General features: G+C 34.2%; 1 long non-coding RNA gene and 1 other non-coding gene across 2 annotated transcripts; both read left to right on the forward strand.

Moving 5' to 3' along the window:
- Positions 1-1,643: 1,643 nt before the first annotated feature.
- On the forward strand, positions 1,644-2,436 carry LOC112014438 (uncharacterized). The gene is made up of 3 exons (XR_010632085.1): positions 1,644-1,992; positions 2,078-2,104; positions 2,349-2,436. It is a non-coding gene; the product is annotated as an uncharacterized LOC112014438 (transcript).
- A 3,641-nt stretch (positions 2,437-6,077) lies between these two features.
- On the forward strand, positions 6,078-7,174 carry LOC136070854 (uncharacterized). The gene is made up of 3 exons (XR_010632088.1): positions 6,078-6,243; positions 6,634-6,701; positions 7,024-7,174. It is a non-coding gene; the product is annotated as an uncharacterized LOC136070854 (long non-coding RNA).
- The last annotated feature ends 15,309 nt before the right edge of the window (positions 7,175-22,483 follow it).

Below are 22,483 nucleotides of genomic sequence, written 5' to 3' on the forward strand. Positions count from 1 at the left end.
ATATTGTATGTTTTATTTTCCTTAAGTTATCTATGTTTAGGTTAAGGATTATTGTTTTTTTTTTGATAACTTCTTTATCTAAATATGGCCTAGCAACACATAATGGAGGCTGGCCCACAAACCGGGCGGTCTTGAATGCCTAACACCTTTCCAAGTTGTACCCAAACTCTGGATCCATAATTTGGCATGCAGACCTATGCATGTAAGTGATTGGCCCAAAAGGCCCAATATGGTTTCTAGACCTAATTTAGGTGGCGACTTCATTTTTCACCCTCCGCCACGGTCCACCCCAAAGACCGAGATGTACTTCCTTATGCCTAGAGTGGAACTTGCAAAGTAGTGACTTTTTGAACAAAAACAAGCTAAGTGGGACTCGCAATAGTAGTAGAAATAAGCTAGCTGAAACTTGAAATAAACTTCTTTCTTGGGGATCCATGTGGTATTTGTAAATAGTATAGAAAATAAGCTAAACACGAGAAAGTATCTCTTGAGACGATCTCATGAGACCATCTCATACAAGATTTTCCGCTAAATACTAGCTTAAAAAGGCATTCCCTATAGTTTTATTTGACAACTTTTTAGTTTTTATGTATAGTTTTTTGAATTCTCAATTTTTATCACTTTTTTAAAGTATAAGATATTTTAGTACATTTTTAACCAAAAAAAAAAAATCAATAAAAAATTAAATAAACTAATGCTAAATGCACGCCCTAGTTTTCTTAAGATAAAGTGAGCGCTACGTGGAATTTACCCAGCAAGTTGGGCCTTTAGTAGTGGGCTCAATTCCAAAGCCCACTAGAGACAACACCGAAGTAGATTTTTGTGGCCTATTCAAAAAATCTGCAGATATGGTGAGCATTGTTGAGGAATAATCTAGGCTGTAAGAAGACATTTGGGCCGGTGCTAAGCCCAAATAATTCCAGCGCTGGGTCAAGAAAGGGTTGTTGGGACTTGGGAATGCCGAATTCCCTAAGATGAGATAAATGAAGGTTTGTTTTTTGAGAATGAAGTTGGGAATTTTGGTATGCATGTTTACAAGAACCTTCCTCTCTGCATGATGTCGTCGTTGTTTGCATTGCCTATATTAGAAAATGAGAAAATACTAGGGTTACAAATTCTTTTATAAAATATTTTACAGGCTGATATGATAAATGATTATTAATATTTAAGAAAGTGATGTTAGTTGTAAAAAAAACAAACAAAAAAAAATGATGCCAATATTAGACTTAGTAAAAATTTGCCATAATAATAGTCTATAAAACTGTTGCAAAATAGTTTAACTTTAACATTCCTCTAGAAAAAATAGGAAAATAATACAGTTATAAACTGCTGATATGATGACTATAAAAAATTGATGGAATTAATAAGAATTGGCCTTATCTACAGTTTGTTAAAAAAAACAATAAAATAGGTAGTGCCATTCCCACAAAAAAAGTAAAAAAAAGAAAAAGAAAAAGAAAAAGAGTGCAATATCAGGATTCCAAGGGAGTGTTTGGTAGGGTAGTGTGAAAATTGTTGTTTGTAATTTTTAGAAATACGTGTAGATGAAAAAGGGTGTTAAAATGCGTAAAATGCTGTTTAAAAACTAAAAAATGTTGTTTAAAAATACAAACCAAACGGCACAAGTGTCTGTAGACAACAAATCATCATAACATTACATTACAATCATGAATTACCCCCAAAACTCGAACTCTCAATTAATCGATTGTAAAAGTTACACGACAAAACTACAAAAGCAAAGGAAACATCCTTTTATTTCGCTTTATTCATTCGTTGTTCCCTTTTCAATTCATCCACTCTCTATAAAAAAGAACTTGTCTACTCGCTTTCACCAAAAAAAAAAAAAAAAAACTTGTCTACTCGCACAAATTATAAACATATATATATATATATATATAAAGAAGCTTACTAGATTTCAAAAATTCTGAAATCAATCGCCATGTCAGTGCGTAGGCGTACCTTGCTCAAGGTCATCGTTCTCGGCGACAGTGGGTACGTACTTTGCTTTTCTTTCTTTTACACATTATTATTATTATTTATATTTATATATTAATTCTTTTTAGTTTTTGGATTTCAGGGTCGGCAAGACTTCGTTGATGAATCAGTATCCTTTCAACTTTCAACTCATTGATCTGTGAATTATCATATATGTATTTCAATATTAAGCGATTTATAGTATTTATTTATTTATTTTTTTGCCGGTTGGTTTCCCTTAAATGGTTCTGGTTGCTAATTTGGCTGATTAAATTTGGAATAATATGTGGTGTTGTAGCTGAGCCGTTTGTTAATATGGTTAAGAATTATTATCGGGTAGTATTTGTAGTTGTGCATCTTTAACTAGCTGTTAGATATGTGCATAAGAAATTTAGTCAGCAGTATAAAGCTACAATTGGTGCCGATTTCGTCAGCGAAAGAGCTCCAAATTGATGACAGGCTCGTCACACTACAAGTGGTAAATGGTATTTGGGCTTTATTATATTGGAACTTTAGGTTTTTTTTTTTTTTTTTTTAATGGGGGGATTAATGTTTAATGTCTGATATCATTGTGGGTTCATGTTGGTTGGTAGATATGGGACACCGCAGGCCAAGAGCGGTTTCAAAAGTCTTGGAGTTGCGTTTTATAGAGGCGCAGATTGCTGTGTTCTAGCTTATGACGTTAACGTCATGAAGTCGTTTGATACTCTTGAATAATGCATGAGGAGTTTCTTAAACAGGTTGGTTGTCAATGCCTTTATTCAATCTTTATGTCTTGTTGGTTTGATGATTTGCTAACAGCACTTTTCTCAAAAAAAAAAAAAAAAGAAAAAAAAAGAAGAAAAAAAAAAGAAGAAAAGTTCGGCAGTTGCGTGTTTGAGCATTGGAATGTTATGGAAGAATCTGAAANCTTTTTTTTGTGGTTATTGACACTTATTAGTTATTTCTGATTAGGATGTTGCTAACTAATTGTAATGTAAGCCAAATCTAAGTTTATATTATAATTTTCCTTTACCATTCAAAGATGCTACACAATAAATATATGTAAATCTAATTTGTAGAATTTATACAATTCCCTAACATCTTAATTATTCAAAGAGGATGAGCAACGCAAATGCGTTTGTCTCGAATGGTTTTGTACATCAAATATTTATGGAGGGTCTTTAGGCATCATAATCTATAGCTTGTACATTTCATTATGTATATGATTTGAAATCAGAGTTTTCTCTCCCCTGCTATTTCTTGAAGGAGAATATGTCTCTAAAATTTTTTATTTCATTTTTATATCTCTCTTCTCTACAGCCAAGTGAGAAGGGTGAAGAAAAAAAAAATTAAATTCAAAGAAAATAGAAAGGAGGGAAAAGCAAGCATACAAAGAAGATTCAACAATGATGGAAACTATGGCTGTTGAATTAGGCCTAATAAAAGTCATGATATGTGTAGATGGGTGGTCAAGATTTCTAGGGATTAGATTGAGTGAGAAGGAAGCTATTAAGTGTTAAGTTTCTGCACAATGATGAATCCAGAGTGGGTTTTGGTGGAGTTGAGGGAGGAGAAGTAATCAACTTCTAGAAACACGGGACATAGGAAGAATGAGAGAATAAAATTGCAGAACAGAAGAATGAAAAGAGGCATAGACTCGTATTCTGAAAAATTGGATTTTTTTTTTTTTTTTTTTTTTTTTTATGAATAATTTTTTTTTTTTAAATGATGATGTGAAAAATTGTGGAGTCTCTAAACCTTACGTGGCGAGCTCTCACGTGGTCAACAAAAAGTTAAAGGCTTCGATTAATATAATATTTATAGATTATGCAAAGTCTCAATTGCAACTTGACTATGGGAGTTTATAAGTTGGGTTTGGCTAGGTTTTGTGCAAAACTAGAACAACAGCCAACCAAAATAATTGGGCCATTGATAGGGGCAGCTCCACTTGGAGCCCAAGGGGTTCAAATGAACCCCTAAACTGACCCCAAAAAATTATTATAATATGTTTTAATCTTTTTTTTTCTGCTTTTTTTCCTTGGTGGTTTTAATCCCTTAAAATAAATTTTGAACACTTTGAGCCTAGATTTTTTTTAAGCCCAATTGAAATAAGTTTGATTCTGATCATCTTAACAAATCTTGGCCTTTTTAAAACACACACACAAAGAAAACAACAACAAACTACAACTAAAGTAGAAATTTTTTAAATTAAACCTTAGAAAAACTCATTTAGATCTTAATAAATTGAAATAAATAATCAATTGATGAATGATTGATTAGTTGTGTACATTGAAAGAAATGTAGCTTGTAGGATTGATAATGAAGATATCATGCAACGATTTCAAAATATGAAATTTCATAGAAAACAATTGTAAACTTTATGTATTTTATTTTATTTTATTTTTTTGTGATGTTGATATATTTAAGTTCTCTTTTGTTTAAAATTTTGTATAGTTTATGTTTCTTATTGGCCACCTAAAAAATAATTTAGAGCCGTCACTGGTTATCAACCAAATGGTGTTCTTTGAGCCATCACTACAAAAAAAAAGCTGCCAATAGCAATGTTTACCCAAAAAAAAAAAAAAAAAAGGGAAGCCATTATAGGTCCCTTATAGTAAAATGCTATATGCATATCTATAGTCGCATTTAAAGGGGGTCTATAGTAGTGTTTTCAAACACTGGTCTATAGCAACGTTTCCAATGGCATATAGGCGTTTTAAAAACGCCACTATAGGTCCTGGTCTTACAAGGGTCTTAGCAACATTTTAAAAACGTACTACCTACCCCCTATTATTTTCACTTAAAATTCAAACCCACCTACCCCCACTCCCTTATCAATACCTTGTCTCCATGCCTAGCTTCTTCAGACTTCTTTTCTCTCTCTCTCCTCTCTCATCTCTCTCTCTCCTCTCACTCCTCCGTCTTTCTTCTTTTCTCTTTTTTTTTTTTTTTTTTTTCTTTCTTTTACTCTTTTTTCACTACACACCTGAATTTATTTTTTTCTCTTCCTCCCCATTTTGATTTTATTTGCTCTATTTTATTTGTGTGGTGTTAATGTTAGGGGTTTTGGATTTGAAGATGGTGTTGCAGCTAATTGATGTTGTTCAAATTTGTAGATGGTGCTACTGTTTTGGATTTGTGATTGCAGAAGGAGTGCTATTGTATTTGATGTCATTGGTTGTATAGTTGCAGGTAAGCATTTTTTTTTTTATAGATATTTTAATGATTGTTTTTGGTCTATTCTCTTTTTTTATAATAGTTTTGGTTTCCTTATTTGCTATCAACTTTGCTTCGTGGGTCTTGAATGTGTTGGGGTGGAGTTACTTTAAAAAAAAAAAAAAAAAAATTGAATAAGAGCATGTTGTGTTGATTTTGAATTTTTTTAGGTGGTTTGTGTTTCATTTTGAATTTGTTGGGCTAGCTATAGTGTTTTGTATTTTGTGTATATATATATATATTATTATTTTTTTTGTATCTTTTATTTAATTAAAATTGTAATTTAATTTAATTACAATTAAAAAAAACTTTTGATTACCAAAAATTAATTTTTGGTAATCAAAATTCTTTTTGTTGGTGGTTTTTGGCTATAGTGGTGTTCTTGAAACGCTGCTATAGCTTTTAAAAAAAAATTTAAGGGTCTATAGCAACGTTTTAAAGACACACTACTAGGGTATGGACCTACAGTGGGGTTTATAAAATGTTGTTTGGCCTATAGCAGCGTATTGTAAATGCCACTATAGGTCTATAGCTGCGGTACAATAGTGGCATTTGTAAATGCCACTATAGCAAACGCTGCTATAGCCCAATAGGCCTATAGTGGCATTTTTTGGACCTTAAATGGTACTTCACAAACGCCAACTTTAGGTCTAGTTTTTTTGTAGTGCATGGTCGAATCCATCTGGTTTGTCATCTTGGAGTTCTTCTTTTCAATCTTTGGCATTTTTCCTTGGAGCAAAGCAAGGTAGCAACTTTGGCTGGGACAGATTGATTAAGTACTGGTAAGTAAACCTCTCATTCTTTGAATTATTGTGGACTCATTCATATATGCATCTATTTTGGTACATGCAGACTTATCTAACTTGGTATTCATCTTTCTAAAATTTGCATAATGTATATTTTAAAGTTGCACAATGCATATTGAAGACCATTACATTTCTTTTTTCAATTTTTGCTGACACATTTAATTTCATATCCAACCTTGTAGCCATTTAGCTTTTGTAGGATAAGCAGCATCAGCTTTTGGTAAGTTAGGGATCTTTATAGTGGTGGCCAGTGAAGTTCTAAAGGGTAGTAAATTATGCTTCGTAATGTCATACTAGTCTATAATGAATGCTCAAAATTTCTAATGTGGTAGGCTGCTAATTTGGAGTAAGCCGGTGACTTGCATGATGATATAAAGTAGTGTACATTAATATTGGGGGTGTTGATGTTTTGTGAATATTGTATTTGACCCTTAGTATGTGCATTACTGAAATGTGTTGTAGGTGAAAATCATAAATATATATATAGCAATGAATAGTTTTTGAATCTTTTCACTCTTGATGCTTAGCTTAGATTATGTCTTGTTCTTGTAGCAGAAGATCATCCTAAAATCTCTTTGAATTTTGGTGATGTACTTTGAATTTCTCATAAATTCAATTTTAACATGTGTGTGTTACTTTGGTCCTTTTTTACTAGGAATTTGAGGCATGATATTGAGGAGTTGTAGAGCTCATAAGAGACAAACAAGCGAAAAATGTAGAAGTGTAAGTTTGATCGATAACTAATGAATATGTGAGGGTTGGTTTTCTAGAGCAACTATATGGGTCTTTTTGTGTCTCATGAGTCAAGATAAATTTATTTTAAAGTGTCTTCCTTTGCATTTGAGATGATTTTGACATATGTAATGTGGAGTATTATGCTTGTTGCTTGCCAAGTGTTTTGTAAATTACCTCTATGAGGTAACAATTAGATTACTTGACTTTTGATTGTGATAATTGTTATATAAGGTTATGAGTTGCATTCCTATTGTGTTATTTAGCAACATTGTCATTAAATGAATTATAACATTGTCTTTATTATATTTAGGATGGCGATGATGCGGTTGATCATTCTCTACTGCGCAAAATCAATCATCAAGCTTGTGGTTTACTTTTTTTTTTTCTTTTCTTTCTTTCTTCGTTTGCAACTTTGATATAATATTCTAGACATTTCGAATGTCTTGTATTATGCATGACAATTATTATAGAAAAAAAAAAAAAAAAAAGGACCTGTCAAACAAAAACATAGTTCTACAATACGTAATCTTAAGCTATGAGGAATTCTAAGTTGTGGTTTATTTGTACAACATAACCCTGGTCCAAGTGTGATTAATAAGGATTAGAATTTTGAGGTCGACCAAGTTGTTATACAAGATTAGTAATTGATGTCAATTGACAATAATCAAGTTATCAAACATCTGACATCCTAAATTGGGCTGAATTGTTTTGAGCATGTGTTGTGCGGGTATGTATTGAGTTCCACTTAAGATGTTTACTAGATGGATCTTGAGTTTGTAAATAATTAGTCACTAACCCATGCGATACACGGGGACACAATCTATTTTACACTTAGCTAAGGTAAAAAGTTGTGATTTGAGAAATATCAAATTCACGTAAATCTACCATTGACAGTGCTTCTAACACTACATCTCTTGTGCACCAATCACAAGTTCAGAAGTTTCATATTCCTCCTCTCATTCTCACTCTCCCTTTCTCCTAAGACACATTTATTATAGTTCAATAAGGGAATTGATTCTATTATCATTGATGGCTTCCTTTTGGTCAATGTTAGCACTGTCCATAGCATTCATTGTTAACCTTAGCATTCTTTCAAGTTCTCTCTAAAGAGTTATCATTCAATGTTTTTCAAGCCCAATTAGAAACTGTGCCGAGATTTATATTCAAGGTTATATTAATCCTTTACACAACCTTAAGAGAATTTAATTCAACAACTATAGCTTATCACATTACTTTCGATATGTAATGATTATTAATATGGTTCATCCCCTACCCTTGCAACATAACTGAAGCAGCCTAAACTCTATCAATATACCATTTACCTATTTAATCTCAATGCTAGAATTTGCTAATGTAGTAGTGTTGATGCCCGTTTTTGACAAAAAGCCAATGGTAGAAGAAACCCAACAATAGGGGGAGGTGAGAGAAAAAGTGTAATTAAAGAAGTAATAAATCCAATGGGCCAACATGACAAGCCCATAGGCATGGCAAGAAAAGGAACAACAGAGATGGAAGCCAACAGGTTGGACGTGCAAGGGTTTCTGCCAAGACAATGTCCAGGCCCATGAAGAGAATAAAGCGAGGTGGTGCAAGCCCAAGGACCCACGCTCTTCACACCATATGGGATATGCATGAACACGCAGCAGAATGAGACAAGGCAAGAATGACAGAAATGTCATGGGAGTAAAAGAAGACAAACATAGAGGTTAGGGGAACTCACACAATGGCCGGAGCACCACCTCTTTGTACCCAACCAATACAGGAGAGGTGGACCCTTGGTCAAGGGATTTAGAGAGTGTGGTTTGGTGGTGGGGAGAAAATGGGTTCTATTTTGGGGTTCCTGTCAAGGCTTCTTTTGGGAAGAATGCCTTGCTAGGATGACATTTCGCCCAAAAGAGGCAAGCAATGGGCTGGGCCATTTGATGCATGCCATAAGAGTAAATAGAGAGAGAGAGCCTCAAATTCTTATCCATTCGGGCAAGGTAGAGAAGGGGAGGGGGGAGAAACAAAACAAAAAGTTTTGTCTTGGAATGAAAAGTTGTGCAGCAAGCACACTATGAGCAAAGGTAGTGGCCGAGCAACCAACGAGTTAGTAGGCAATCTTGGAGAGATGCCCATAAGAAACCAAAAACGGTTGGTGAAGTCTTAGGGACAAAAGGGAGAAATCTCATGGAATCAAGCAATAGAAAAGGAAGGAAGGTAGCCATGAATAGGGAGGAGGAGGGACGAAGAGGAGAGTAAGAAAACTAAGGATCAAAGAACAAAAAGAAAAGAAACCGAAGTGGTAAAAGAAAAAAGGAATAGAGAAATTACAGCTGAAATAGAGGCATGCATTAGTAGACCACCTTTTCTCTCCCTCTTGACATCCCCAACCTTTGAAACTCTGTGGATTGGAACCCAAAACCATTTAGGTCCTTTCTCCAGCACGAGTAATTTCAATGGCAAAAACCTATAACTAGATTATTCGTGTTGGCGTTTGGTGCCCTTCTTGGACTTATTCCTGCTGAGTGACCAGACCCAAGATTGGGAGAGCACGCCAATGTTTTTGCGCTTGTTTAGAATCATAGTTATTCCCTTACTTTGGGATACTTTAGCTTATTTGATATTCACGCTATTAATTCTGTTGCAATGTTTTCATGTTATTAATTATTCTGTTGTAACATCCTTACTCTATTTACTGTATCAGTTGTTCTGCTGTATTATCTCTTATTTTATTTGTGGTATTAGTTGTCTTGCAGTAGTTTCTTTTATTATATTTTCGTTTTGCTATTGTATTTTCCGTTGTGTTAGTTGTAACAATTATTCTGTTGCACCTACATTTGTCACGTTCAATCTACCATACTGTTTCTGTGCCATCTAAGCATTGGACATGCTTGGCTTGCGCATAAGCTGGCTTGTAGTGTAACCGCATGAGGCCAGTCCTAACTCCCTTACCCACTTACTCACAGGCCTTAGTGTAACAAACGGGCTTTAGCCCATTAACGTGAAAAGGCCCCCATAAGCAGCAATTGCTAATACACCAAGATTGATATCTAATGATAAGTCATAAATTAATATGGTTCATCTTCCAACTCAAGAAGCTCATAACACCCACTCCATACCCAGTTCCTAATACTTTCCCTCACCATGCCTAATTCTATCCCCATTTAATATCTCCAAACAAATGTGATTTCCCTTAACTTAAGACTTTTGTAGCAATTTTCATATTGCAAATGCAGCAACCTATGCCTATAACTCCAATGAAACCATATCCTTCAATTATTACCCTAACCCATAGCATTAAATCCACCTATTTTCTCCACACCCAAACCTACAATCGGTTATTGACCTAAATCACCCGCTATAGAATTTGTCTAAAAATTCTAAAACTTAAGATCAAAATCAATATAATAGCATATAAAATTTTTAATTATTTACATATAAATGGGGTGGGTATGAGGAAATTGTTAACCCCCATCCCTCATCAGCTATGTGGTGTAGGTGAGGCGGGGACAAGTTTAAATTGCTATCCCTATAGGCAAGTAGGCAACTATATGGGGAAGGAGGGAAAGGGCTTCACTATGCTTTGGCAGTCTTATGATTGTTTGACTCTTGGAAATGCTGTTTAAGTTTATTTTGGGTGTTTATAGAGGAATAAAATAAAATGAATAAATTATAAAAGAATGGAAAATAATATAATGAAATGGAAATAGTGTAATTAATGAATGGAAATGAATTGAATTTAATGGAACTAAATTATCTTGTTTAGATGTTTTAGAAGAAAAGAATTAAAAATAGTTAAACTAAGAAACCTTATTTGGAAATACCATGAGAAAAATTGAAAAGGAATAATTTTATAATAACATTACTTTCATTTCAGTCCTCTAAATTTGAGTATTGTCATTGCAGTTCTCTAAGTTTCATTTATTCTCAATTAAGTCATCCGTTAACAATCTATTAGCTGTTGCCGTTATCTATAACAAAATGACGTCGTTTTGTCTTTTTTTATTTATAATTTATTTATTAATTTTAAGAAAACATTAACTAAAAAAGACCATAAATTAGATTAAGAAACATTGATTTAAATCTCTTCCAAGAAAATCTAGCATTTTCTCTCATATTTCTTAAGCTCATTGCTAATGAAACAGAAGGTGGATTGAGTAAGTGGGTTTCCACATATATCCCTTCTTTGACTAACGTTTTTCCCACTTGGAGANGACCAAATAAATCCTCTACAATGAATTTATACTACCTCAAAGACTAACTTGGTTTATTTAAAATTTTAAACTTGTCAACATATTATAATTCATAATCAAAAGCAAAACCTATTGGGCTACTACTAAAACGAAACAAATAAAAAGCCAAATATCCAATAGTCACTTAGATAGTTAGGCAATAGCTTATCTCAGTAGCTCAAAATCCTTAAAAATAAAAATACAGTGGTCATTGGTGAATAGTATGATTACCACTTTTCTGCAGATTAAAGAGTAAAGACTAAGAAAGTGAGAATAGTCTCCCTTAAAATCGATATTCTGTGAAAGAAAAAAAAAACTATCAATACTAAGTGCAAAGAGAGACGAAGTGGTGTTGAGAAAATAAAAATTGGTTTACGAGTTATTGGCAGTCCAGCGTTGTTGAAGAAGCTTTGATGCTACACTACTGCTGTGCTGAGAGTGAGACTTGAGAGGCGAGAAAGGCTTTTTGTGGAGACTAAGATAAAATAGAGTATTTATATGTGAAAAGTGAAAACCTAGCATAAAACGTAGTCATTTTACGTTTTTTTTTTTTTTTTAACAACCCAATGAAATGATTCCATTTCACTATCTTCTTTTGTTTTTTAACAACCCAGTGAAACCACGAGGTTTAGCACCAAGTTCTTATTTGTATATATAAGAATCGGTCAGTATTGGTTTATGGGTCGGTTTCGAAAATCATCTCTGACTGTGTCACCGCACCGATGTTGGAAGGGTCACTAGGTTCCACTCGCTGGCATTTGCTCCTTCGGTCGGTCCAAATTTCGGTGTGGTTTTGTCGGTGAGGCTCAGTTTTATCGACGAGGTTCGGTCACTACTCACCCTTACTTAAAATTTAGTCATCTATCTAATTAAAAACTAAGCGAACTACATTAACTTAAAAAGTTTAAACACCATCTCTCTCTCTCTCTCTCTCTAAATTTTTTTATACCTTTCCTGACTTGTGAGAAACCCTAATGGCTGCAAATCTCTCAAGTAAAATATTAGAAGAACTGATGACTTTAGATCTCTCACATCTCTTAAATTTAACATCAAATCAAACAAAGAGGCAAAGGGGGTTGGAAATTGTAGTTGGGAAGATCTTCTCCAAGAATCCCAAGGAAAATATGCCAATCTTTTTGAATATTTGGTTCACAAGGTTGATTTGCTCATTCCTCCCATTATTTTGATTTGAACTCTCATCTTATGCATACAAGAATTTGTTTTGCCTTGGTTCCAAATGATCGGCTCTTTGATTCATCTATCACCTTGTGATTCTTTAGTTTGGTTTAGGGGTGGCAAATTGTGTTCATGGGTTGTGTTTGTGTTGTATCGAGTCATGAGTATTTAGCTATGTGGGTTGACTCAAATCTAACTTGTTTAGTAAACGTGTCAAGAATCTTCAATTCTAACACAACCTATTTATCAAACAGGTTGACCCGACACGACATATTTAACCCATTTAATTAACAAGTCATATAAAGGTCAATACAAATGACATGTTTAATAACTTGTTTGATCAATAGGTCATACCTGACCTAAATAACCTATTATCAATTCTTATATATCTAAAATTAAAATACACTTATAGCTGTAAATATAGTAATAAACATATAATTATAATCATAAATTAAGCAATAATAACAAAATAATGATAAAAAAAGCTAATACCTTTATATGCTAAAGGGGTCAAATAGGTTCGCATGTTGAACCTGAACACGACTTGTTTATAAAATTGCTATGTCGATCTGAATATGACCCGAATCCGTTTAGCCTGAACCCATGACCTACTTATAAACATGTTAGTCGTGTCATGTTTGCAATCAAATTTTGCCAACCCTAGTTTGGTTATTGTAAAATACTCGAGGATCAAATAAACGGAGAATGCATCTCTTAATAAGTCCCAAACAAAGAGCTATTATCATGTTATGTCGGTGGAGTGCTAAATATAGAAGATCAATTCTTTAGTTTGGTTGTTGTACATCCTTATACCTTTGTCTCAGAGATTAGGTTCGTTTGAGATTATGCGTGAGTAGACTGAGAGATCTGAAGCCACCAAGTTTTATTGTGGACCAAAGGAAGAGAGAGAGAGAGAGAGAGAGAGAGAGAGAGAGATGTTGTTTTAACGCTCTTTTGCTTAGTTGTTTAATTTGAGAATATCTAAGGTACTTGAATGGGAATAAGAAAGATTAGGTAGTTGGCTTTCTTGGGATTGCCTGCTAGCTGACCATAACGATTGCTCTCACTTGAAAGCCACTTCTAATAATTCTTATGAGATTGTTTTCAACATCCCTTCCACCCCCGTCCCCCCATTAAAAGAAGTTCTAACATCACAAATCTTTCCCAAGTATTAAGAAAATATAACAATACAACAATTCAAGTATTAAAACATAAAAATACGACAATTAATAAATTTAAATCTTATAATATAAAAAATATAAATTCAATAATACAAAAAAAAAAAATCATAAATCTAAAGTTTGAAGACTAAAAGAATGCGCATGTACGCGTGTGCATACACACACATATAGATACCTTATAAAAAAAAACATTTTTAATTATTTACATATAAATGGGGTGGGTATGAGGAAAATGTTAACCCCCATCCCTCATCAGCTATGTGGGGTAGGTGAGGCGGGGACAAGTTTAAATTGCTATCCCTATAGGCAAGTAGGCAACTATATGGGGAAGGAGGGAAAGGGCTTCACTATGCTTTGGCAGTCTTATGATTGTTTGACTCTTGGAAATGCTGTTTAAGTTTATTTTGGGTGTTTATAGAGGAATAAAATAAAATGAATAAATTATAAAAGAATGGAAAATAATATAATGAAATGGAAATAGTGTACTTAATGAATGGAAATGAATTGAATTTAATGGAACTAAATTATCTTGTTTAGATGTTTTAGAAGAAAAGAATTAAAAATAGTTAAACTAAGAAACCTTATTTGGAAATACCATGAGAAAAATTGAAAAGGAATAATTTTATAATAACATTACTTTCATTTCAGTCCTCTAAATTTGAGTATTGTCATTGCAGTTCTCTAAGTTTCATTTATTCTCAATTAAGTCATCCGTTAACAATCTATTAGCTGTTGCCGTTATCTATAACAAAATGACGTCGTTTTGTCTTTTTTTATTTATAATTTATTTATTAATTTTAAGAAAACATTAACTAAAAAAGACCATAAATTAGATTAAGAAACATTGATTTAAATCTCTTCCAAGAAAATCTAGCATTTTCTCTCATATTTCTTAAGCTCATTGCTAATGAAACAGAAGGTGGATTGAGTAAGTGGGTTTCCACATATATCCCTTCTTTGACTAACGTTTTTCCCACTTGGAAAACAAACCCAGTAACCGATTTCAATGCCTCCAAAAGCTACGTTGAACGTGACGGAGCCCTTCAAGCTCTCCCAAGCTAGAAAGGCTAAGGGGGTGTTTGGTAGAGTAGTTTACTAATATAACTCTAAACAATGTTACATCACCTAATAACTTATTATTGAATTCATACTTTGAACTGTTGAATTATATGTTTTATATGTTCTTAACATGCATACCAATTTTTATGCTAATCGGATGTAATTTACCATTCGATTCATAAACCCCATCTTTTATGCATTATTTTAAACTACAAAAATGTGAATTTAAACAATTGATTGATAACATGGTTATTAATCTTTGATCATCTTTAAATTTTGTAAGCATGGAAAATATATGAAAATAATGTAATCTAACGATGAATTTATCAAAATTCACATCTAATTAAAAAATATTGAGTGGTGTAATATTTTACTTAAAGTTATACCAAGTGTGCGTGTGTGTGTGTGTGTGTATATCAAGGGAGTCAATTTCGTATTGTACCGGCTGGTACCGCCGGTATATACCGTACCGGCAAGCAAACCAGTACATATAACCCTCCCTGTTTCGTACCGAAAAAAATACCGAGCGTACCAGCTATGTACCGGCCGTACCGGCCAATTTCGGGCAATACCGGCCGGTACCGGGCGTACAGACCGATATAGAAAAAAGTCTTTTTTTTTTTTTTTTTTAAGTTTTGTAATTTTTTAATTTTTGTTAGGGCAGAATAGTAACTTACTTGCATTAACTTATTAGTATTATTTTTTTTCTTAATATGCAATGGTAACTTTTAAGCTTCCTATTTTTTATATTGTTTTTTTTTTTTCCTTTTAATTGATACTAAAGTCTAAAACCATAAATAATTAGTTTTGAATTGAGGAAATGTTTTATGCTAAACTTTTATATTTATTATAATATATATATATATATATATTTTATTTATAAATATAAAAAATAGCAGTAAACCCGAAACGGTACACCGGTATTGACCGGTATCCGAAATATATCGTACCGCTGGCCAAACCGATACAACCTCCGGTACGGTATTGACTCCCTTGGTATATATTGGTGAAAGAGGATAACTAGTAATTAACTGGAAATAAGTATGTTACAAAAAGCTCACTCATCTCTATCAAGGAAGCATAGCTGATCTACCACAGGCGCGGTGGGTTAATGAACAACACAAAAGCTTCTTTGCTAGCCTTGCCTAATCAAGCTAAAACATCCTTACACCGATTAGGTTCCTTATAAGTGTGTTCAATCTAAAGGTTGGGGAATGACTTCAAAATGTCTCTGCAATCAACGAGTAAAGGCTCTAATGAGCAATTGGCATTGGAATTTTTCAATAAATGTATAACAGCTAAAGCATCCAGTTCCACGCACAAATTTGAAACATTTTCGTTCCTAGCTAAAACAAGCCCATCCATGAGAGCCCATAGCTCAGCCATCACACTGCTCAAAATTCACTCATCATCCCTTGGAATAAAGGAGGTATGGGGTTTATATAGGGCCCATGATTTAACCACTTTCCTTATAGGAAGCATGATAAGAGTAGTGGAGTCAGGGCACTGATATTCTCGGAGTTCACTTCCCATCTTCAGAGGATATGGGTTGGTGGGAGGATCTTCTAGCATAGTGTGCAAGAGTTTTCGTATCTACGTGGAGTGGAAGTCACACGTACACTTGCATTGGTAGATGACTAGGGTGTTGTTGTTGGTTAGCTAGGGTGTCGTTAGACGATTAGGGTACCGTCCGACAACTAACCTGAATTAGCATCTTTTTTGCATTGTAGAAATATTCCTCCTCAAAAACCTTGAAAATTTATTCAACCACAAAGTCCCCCTAGAATTTTGGATTTTAAAAATTACCCCATGTGCTATAATTTTGAAATAGGTCTGGCAGCATTATTAATATTCTTAGAAATTCTTTTGGAAAATCAATATTAGGAAACTAAAAAAGTTTCGGTGCGTTGAAATAATGGGAATGAGAAAACAGATTATAACAAAAAAGAATTAGCAATAATTAACACAATTACCAATTATTTTCATCACATGAAGAACCCTTCACAAAATGTTAGAATGGTATGCACTTTTTGGGATGGGTCTATAGGATGATCAAATGTTGCTCCGGCTTGATGCAAAAATGTTTTTTTTTTTTTTTCTACCTGCCATTGTTGTAGGTTGCAACACCCTAATCACAACGGAAAATTCTTTTTCGAAGTTAAGAAGAGAAACATGTTAATTCTTTTTTGAGAAGGAGAAACATGTTAATTCAATGAAAGATTCTTAGTGATTATATGTTTGCCCTTAAATTTCTTAACCTTGCCCAAAAATGTTTTAGAAGTAGAATCTTTTCAACACATAAATAACTAAAAAAGGGACAAAAACAGTTCACCAACTGATTTATTCCAATCAAATTAATGGTTATATGTTTGCCCATAAATTTCTTAATCTCGGCCAAAAATGTTTTGGAAGTAGAATCTTTTCAACACATAAATAACTAAAAAAATGGACAAAAATAGTTCACCAACTGATTTATTCCAAATGAAAGGACTAAGAAACTCATTTTAGGGCTATAAATTACGAAAATTATTCAAGTCTACAACCAACAAAACTAATACAGCTTTCAGTATTTTTGACACAAAATTTTCTTGTATTTTCTTTATGAGTGTGCTTTCGATAATAGTTATAATAGCAATTATTATGATTAAGAAGTTACAATCTGGTTAGCAAAATGTGAAAAGTGATGCTGTTATTATGATTGATAAGTTACAATCAAGTTATAGAGAACGTGTAAAGTCATGGTGCAATATTGAATATATTAATATTGTAATAACATATATGAAAAACTCAAAAACATTTGTGATATGGTTGATGATGTAACTCAACATGAGCATAACAATATTAAATGTTATATTCGATTTTTATATATTAAATAGATATAGAATGGGGATCCAGTGCCTATTTTTATTTGGATATCAAACTTTGTGCTTATATATATTTGGTATCTAAGGGTCCCCCACCCCCCCCCCCCCACACACACACATTGTCGTGCTTATTGAATATTTGTAGTATTTCATATGTGCTTAGTGTAAGAAAAATCTTGATCTAAACTGATTATTACCTGTTATTTTTTTCCACATGATGTACACGTTTATTGAGAGTTTTAGGAAAGACGTGTAAAACTTATTAAGTCTCATTGTCCTTGTGGGGGATCTATGAGTGGTACTCTTGTCAAAATTAGTCCAAAGAGTGAACGGGTCTAATCCGCCTTCAAACCAAGCCCAGTCCAGCTAAGATGCCCAATGTATCTGCCGAACAAGTATACCCGAGGGGTGCCCCATGACCGAGGAGGTACCGTAAAGGATGTCCCGTGGGAGACGAGGGGGATGCTACCCAAATTGAGAGCTTGATAACTAAAGAGAGCCGCAGTGACAGATGCAGGTGAGAGGGGAAGGAAGCTTCCCTATAAAGCAACCATTACCTCTGCATTAAATGCACTGTAACTACCTAGCTTGCCACATTAATGGCAAAATAACATATGAACAGTGCCCATACAACATGTATCTCACTCAGCCACCACCTTGAAGGCAAGGATGGGACAGGTATCCAAGGGAAGATCAGCAACCATACATGTGGAAGGCCAAGATTGAAGCAAAGTGACTATAAAAGGGGGAAGATACCAAATGAACAGGGATCAGGAGGTGCAAGCACAAATCTATAAATACGAAAATTGTAAAAGTCTATGTAAAAGTGGCCCTCAGTTTACCCAAGGGGATTTAAATAAGAGTTCTTGTATTCTACAATTGATCATCGTTACTGTTGGATTCTACAATTGATATGACTTTTCTTATATTCTCCGAACTGTCCAGCTTTGAAGCCCAAGTATTGGCCCGCAAACTCATCTCTATAAATAAATTGTATTGGGCCTAAATTCTAGCCTTTAAAGAATTTTAGCTCATACAGTCCTCATTCGTTGTGTAGCTTCTCAGGTCAATAGGTCATTGTTAGGTTTTGTAATTCCATTCTGTGTATTCTTGGGTTGTTTGGGTTTTTTTTATATATTTATTGGGTTTTCTCATGGATTACTAAAGGAGATTATAATTCATCTGCATATTAATAAAAGGGTCTAAAAGAACTTTTTTAGTTGCTATAAGAGCTTATGTACATTTAATTAGGAAGTAGATTCCTTGTGTGGTCTGTGACCTCTGCTGTTATGGAAAAAGGATGGTCCTTAAGTGTGTCATCATTCTTAGATGGAAAATTGTTAGGAACCTAGAGGTTCCTANCCCCCCCCCCCCCCCAACATATTGCTGTGCTTATTGAATATTTGTAGTATTTCATATGTGCTTAGTGTAAGAAAAATCTTGATCTAAACTGATTATTACTTGTTATTTTTTTCCACGTGATGTGCACGTTTATTGAGTGTTTTAGGAAAGACGTACAAAACTTATTAAGTCTCATTGTCCTTGTGGGGGATCTATGAGTGGTACTTTTGTCAAAATTAGCCCAAAGAGTGAATAGGTCTAATCCGCCTTCAAACTAGGCCCAGTCCAACTAAGATGCTTGATGTATCTGACGAACAAGTATACCCAAGGGGTGCCCCATGCCCGAGGAGGTACCGTAAAGGGTGTCCAGTGGGAGACGAGGGGGATGCTACCCAAACTGAGAGCTAGATAACTAAGAGAGTTGCAGTGACAAATGCAGGTGAGAGGGGAAGGAAGCTTCCCTATAAAGCAACCATTACCTCTGCATTAAATGCACTGTAACTACCTAGCTTGCCGCATTATTGGCAGAATAACATCTAAATAGTGCTCATACAACATGTATCTCACTCAGCCACCACCTTGAAGGCACGGATGGGACAAGTATCCGAGGGAAGATCAACGACCATACAAGTGGAAGGCCAAGATTGAAGCAAAGTGACTATAAAAGGGGGAAGATACCAAATGAACAGGATCAGGAGGTGAAAGCACAAATCTATAATTACAAAAATTGTAAAATTCTATGTAAAAGTGGCCCTCAGTTTGCCCGAGGAGATTTAAATAAGATTTCTTGTATTCTACAATTGATCATCCTTACTATTGGATTCTACAATTGATTTGACTTTTCTTATATTCTCCAAACTGTCCAGCTTTGAAGCCCAAGTATTGGCCTGCAAACTCATCTCTATAAATAAATTGTATTGGGCCTAAATTCTAGCCTTTAAAGAATTTTAGCTCATTCAGTCCTCATTCGTTGTGTAGCTTCTCAGGTCAATAGGTCATTGTTAGGTTTTGTAATTCCAATCTATGTATTCTTGGGTTGTTTGGAGGTTTTTTTTATTTTTTATTATTATTATTATTATTATTATTATTATAATTATTGGGTTTTCTCATGGATTACTAAAGGAGATTATAATTCATCTGCATATTAATAAAAGGGTCTAAAAGAACTTTTTTAGTTGGTATAAGAGCTTATGTACATTTAATTAGGAAGTAGATTCCTTGTGTGGTCTGTGACCTCTGCTATTATGGAAAGAGGATGGTCCTTAAGTGTGTCATCACTCTTAGATGGAAAACTATTAGGAACCTAGAGGTTCCTAATGGGGATGGGTATGAATTGTAGGGAACTTGAAGGAAGTTGTAGGAAAATTGACTTAATTTGAGCTAGTCACCCTCCATAGAGAGAGAGAGAGAGAGAGAGAGAGAGAGAGATGCACTAATGCACTAACAAATTGATTTATTCTTCATTGATTCCTCATATTAGATTACAATCATATATTTATAGGAGACTAGCTCTAATCTTATTGGCCCACATGGCCTTATCCTATTAGTTCTATTATTCCTCATGTGCATTAATAATTCCAACATGTGCTAAATGTGATTAACATGCTTGGAATTGTACCTAACTAACTAACTACCTAACTAACTAAATCTCAATACAACAATTATTATCCATATGCTTATAGCATTCCTAACATTTCCCTCCCCTTGAAAACACCTTGCCCACAAGGTGTTGCTTGAAATGACACCTTCATGAGAGGTGACCTACCATAGAACCAATACTCCAATGACATTTTGTAGGCATAGGACACCGTAAATTGACAGTTACAAAGATATTGGCCATACATTACCTTCATAGCCGCATTAGGTTCCCCAAAAGCATCATGGTTAATATGGATGACACCAAATGCACTAAAAATATGGTATATAAACTTCTCATCCACATTAAGGTCAAGGACTCCACTATAATGTTTGCACAAACGTGTAAGCTCCCTTTGTTTTTCTTGATTGTTAATCACCAATGTTGGCAAGATGGTAACCTTACCATGAGATCCCTGCCCAATATCACCTACGCCTTCAATGGGTAAATTAAGTGATTTTGTGTGATCCCACCAAGTGGTCCAAACCCATGATCAATTGATCTCATTGGCAACCACACCATAAAATAGTTTCTTTGGTTCCTTATTAGAACATTCCAACTTTTTCGAAACCAACCAAAAGCACTTACAATCACTAAAGCAAGCTAGGTAATATGCCTGTACATGAGCATTTGTCCCCACTTCGACAAGAATGTCCGAGTTCAATTGTGCCTTATCCTCTATAACGTAAATGTCGTGGTGCAGAGAATTGATGAAGGGCACAATTGCAATGCTCATATTTGCCTCTTCCATAGAACTCAAAGATTGGTGCACATTCTTTTTCTCTCCAACTAGCACGGCTAAAGGTTCATGTGTACCTTTGAAGTTGCTAGGAACTACTGGAGTTTGAGGTGTGCCGTAAACCTAAACCGCAATAGGACCCTTGCATATACCATTAAAACTCACTAATTCCTTTAAATCAAGAAACTCTTTAAGATCAGCCACATCTTCACTGTCATTTGCATCTTCGCTATCAAGGTTAGTTTTTGTTAATTCAACAACCTGAAACTTTTCACTTGTTCCTTCAAGAAGCTGTAACTCTTCTTCAGACATATTCTCAAGATCCTTTTGCACTATTGAAAGTTCTTCCTTCATGGCCATGTTAGATTCAGCCATTCCTAATGGGGATAGGTATGAATTGTAGGGAACTTGAAGGAAGTTGTAGAGAAATTGACTTAATTTGAGTTAGTCATCCTCCATAGAGAAAAAGAGAGATTAAAAGAGAGAGAGATGCACTAATGCACTAACAAATCGGTTTATTCTTCATTGATTCTTCATATTGGATTACAATCATGTATTTATAGGAGACTAGCTCTAATTTCATTGGCCCACATGGCCTTATCCTATTGGTTCTATTATTCCTCATGTGCATTAATAATTCCAACATGTGCTAAATGTAATTAACATGCTTGAAATTGTACCTAACTAACTAACTAACTAACTACCTAACTCATTAAATCTCAATACAACAATTATTATCCATATGCTTATAGCATTCCTAACAAAAACTATGCCTACAAGAAGGTTCACATGAGAGCATTCTGTGAGTACCAATGCCTTTTTGACCCAACTAGCACAATGTTGGCCTCACGCAATCATGCGGCATGTATCACTCTAGTTTGGGAACTACCCTAAATATGGACTTGAGAATACGTAACTAACTCAAGGTTAGGGCAAAGAAATAAGTCATCATCTAATTGAAGGAAACCACTTTGAACCCTGTAGGCGAAGGTTTACTTGTTCAAAGTTAGAGTACATTCTTGAGAAGTTATTAGCCACCCAAGACTATCTAATTGTAGTTGGCTTTCACTTGTATTACTAGATTATACCTAAATGGACGTTACTAAAAAGTAGACCCCTACAAGATGCATTTGTGCCCTGACCCTACTAACATCTAAACTAAAACGCCAACCAAACAAGAAAGTGAACCAATTATTTTTCAAATCTTGAATTAAATAAGTATTTAAACATGAAGGATCGAAAATGTATATATATATATATATATTCTTCAACAACAACAATAATATTTCATCAAAAAATATATATATATATATATAACAATAATAAAACCTTAGTCCTAAAACTTTGAAGTCGATTATTTATCCTTAGCTTACTGGTAAATTTTGACTATGGATTCTGAACATATATTAATTGAGGCCAGCCGCTTGTAAAGTCCCCCTGATTATGTTCCCTCATTTATTTTTCGGAGTTTGGAACCAATATATAGATAGTATTAATCATTGAGAGATGGAATTAAGAAAACATTAATAAAAGCCATGAAAAGCAATAGACTCTAAAGCT

The sequence above is a fragment of the Quercus suber genome, unplaced genomic scaffold, assembly GCF_002906115.3.
Source record: "Quercus suber isolate HL8 unplaced genomic scaffold, Cork oak 2.0 scaffold_265, whole genome shotgun sequence".
Taxonomy (NCBI): Eukaryota; Viridiplantae; Streptophyta; class Magnoliopsida; order Fagales; family Fagaceae; genus Quercus; species Quercus suber.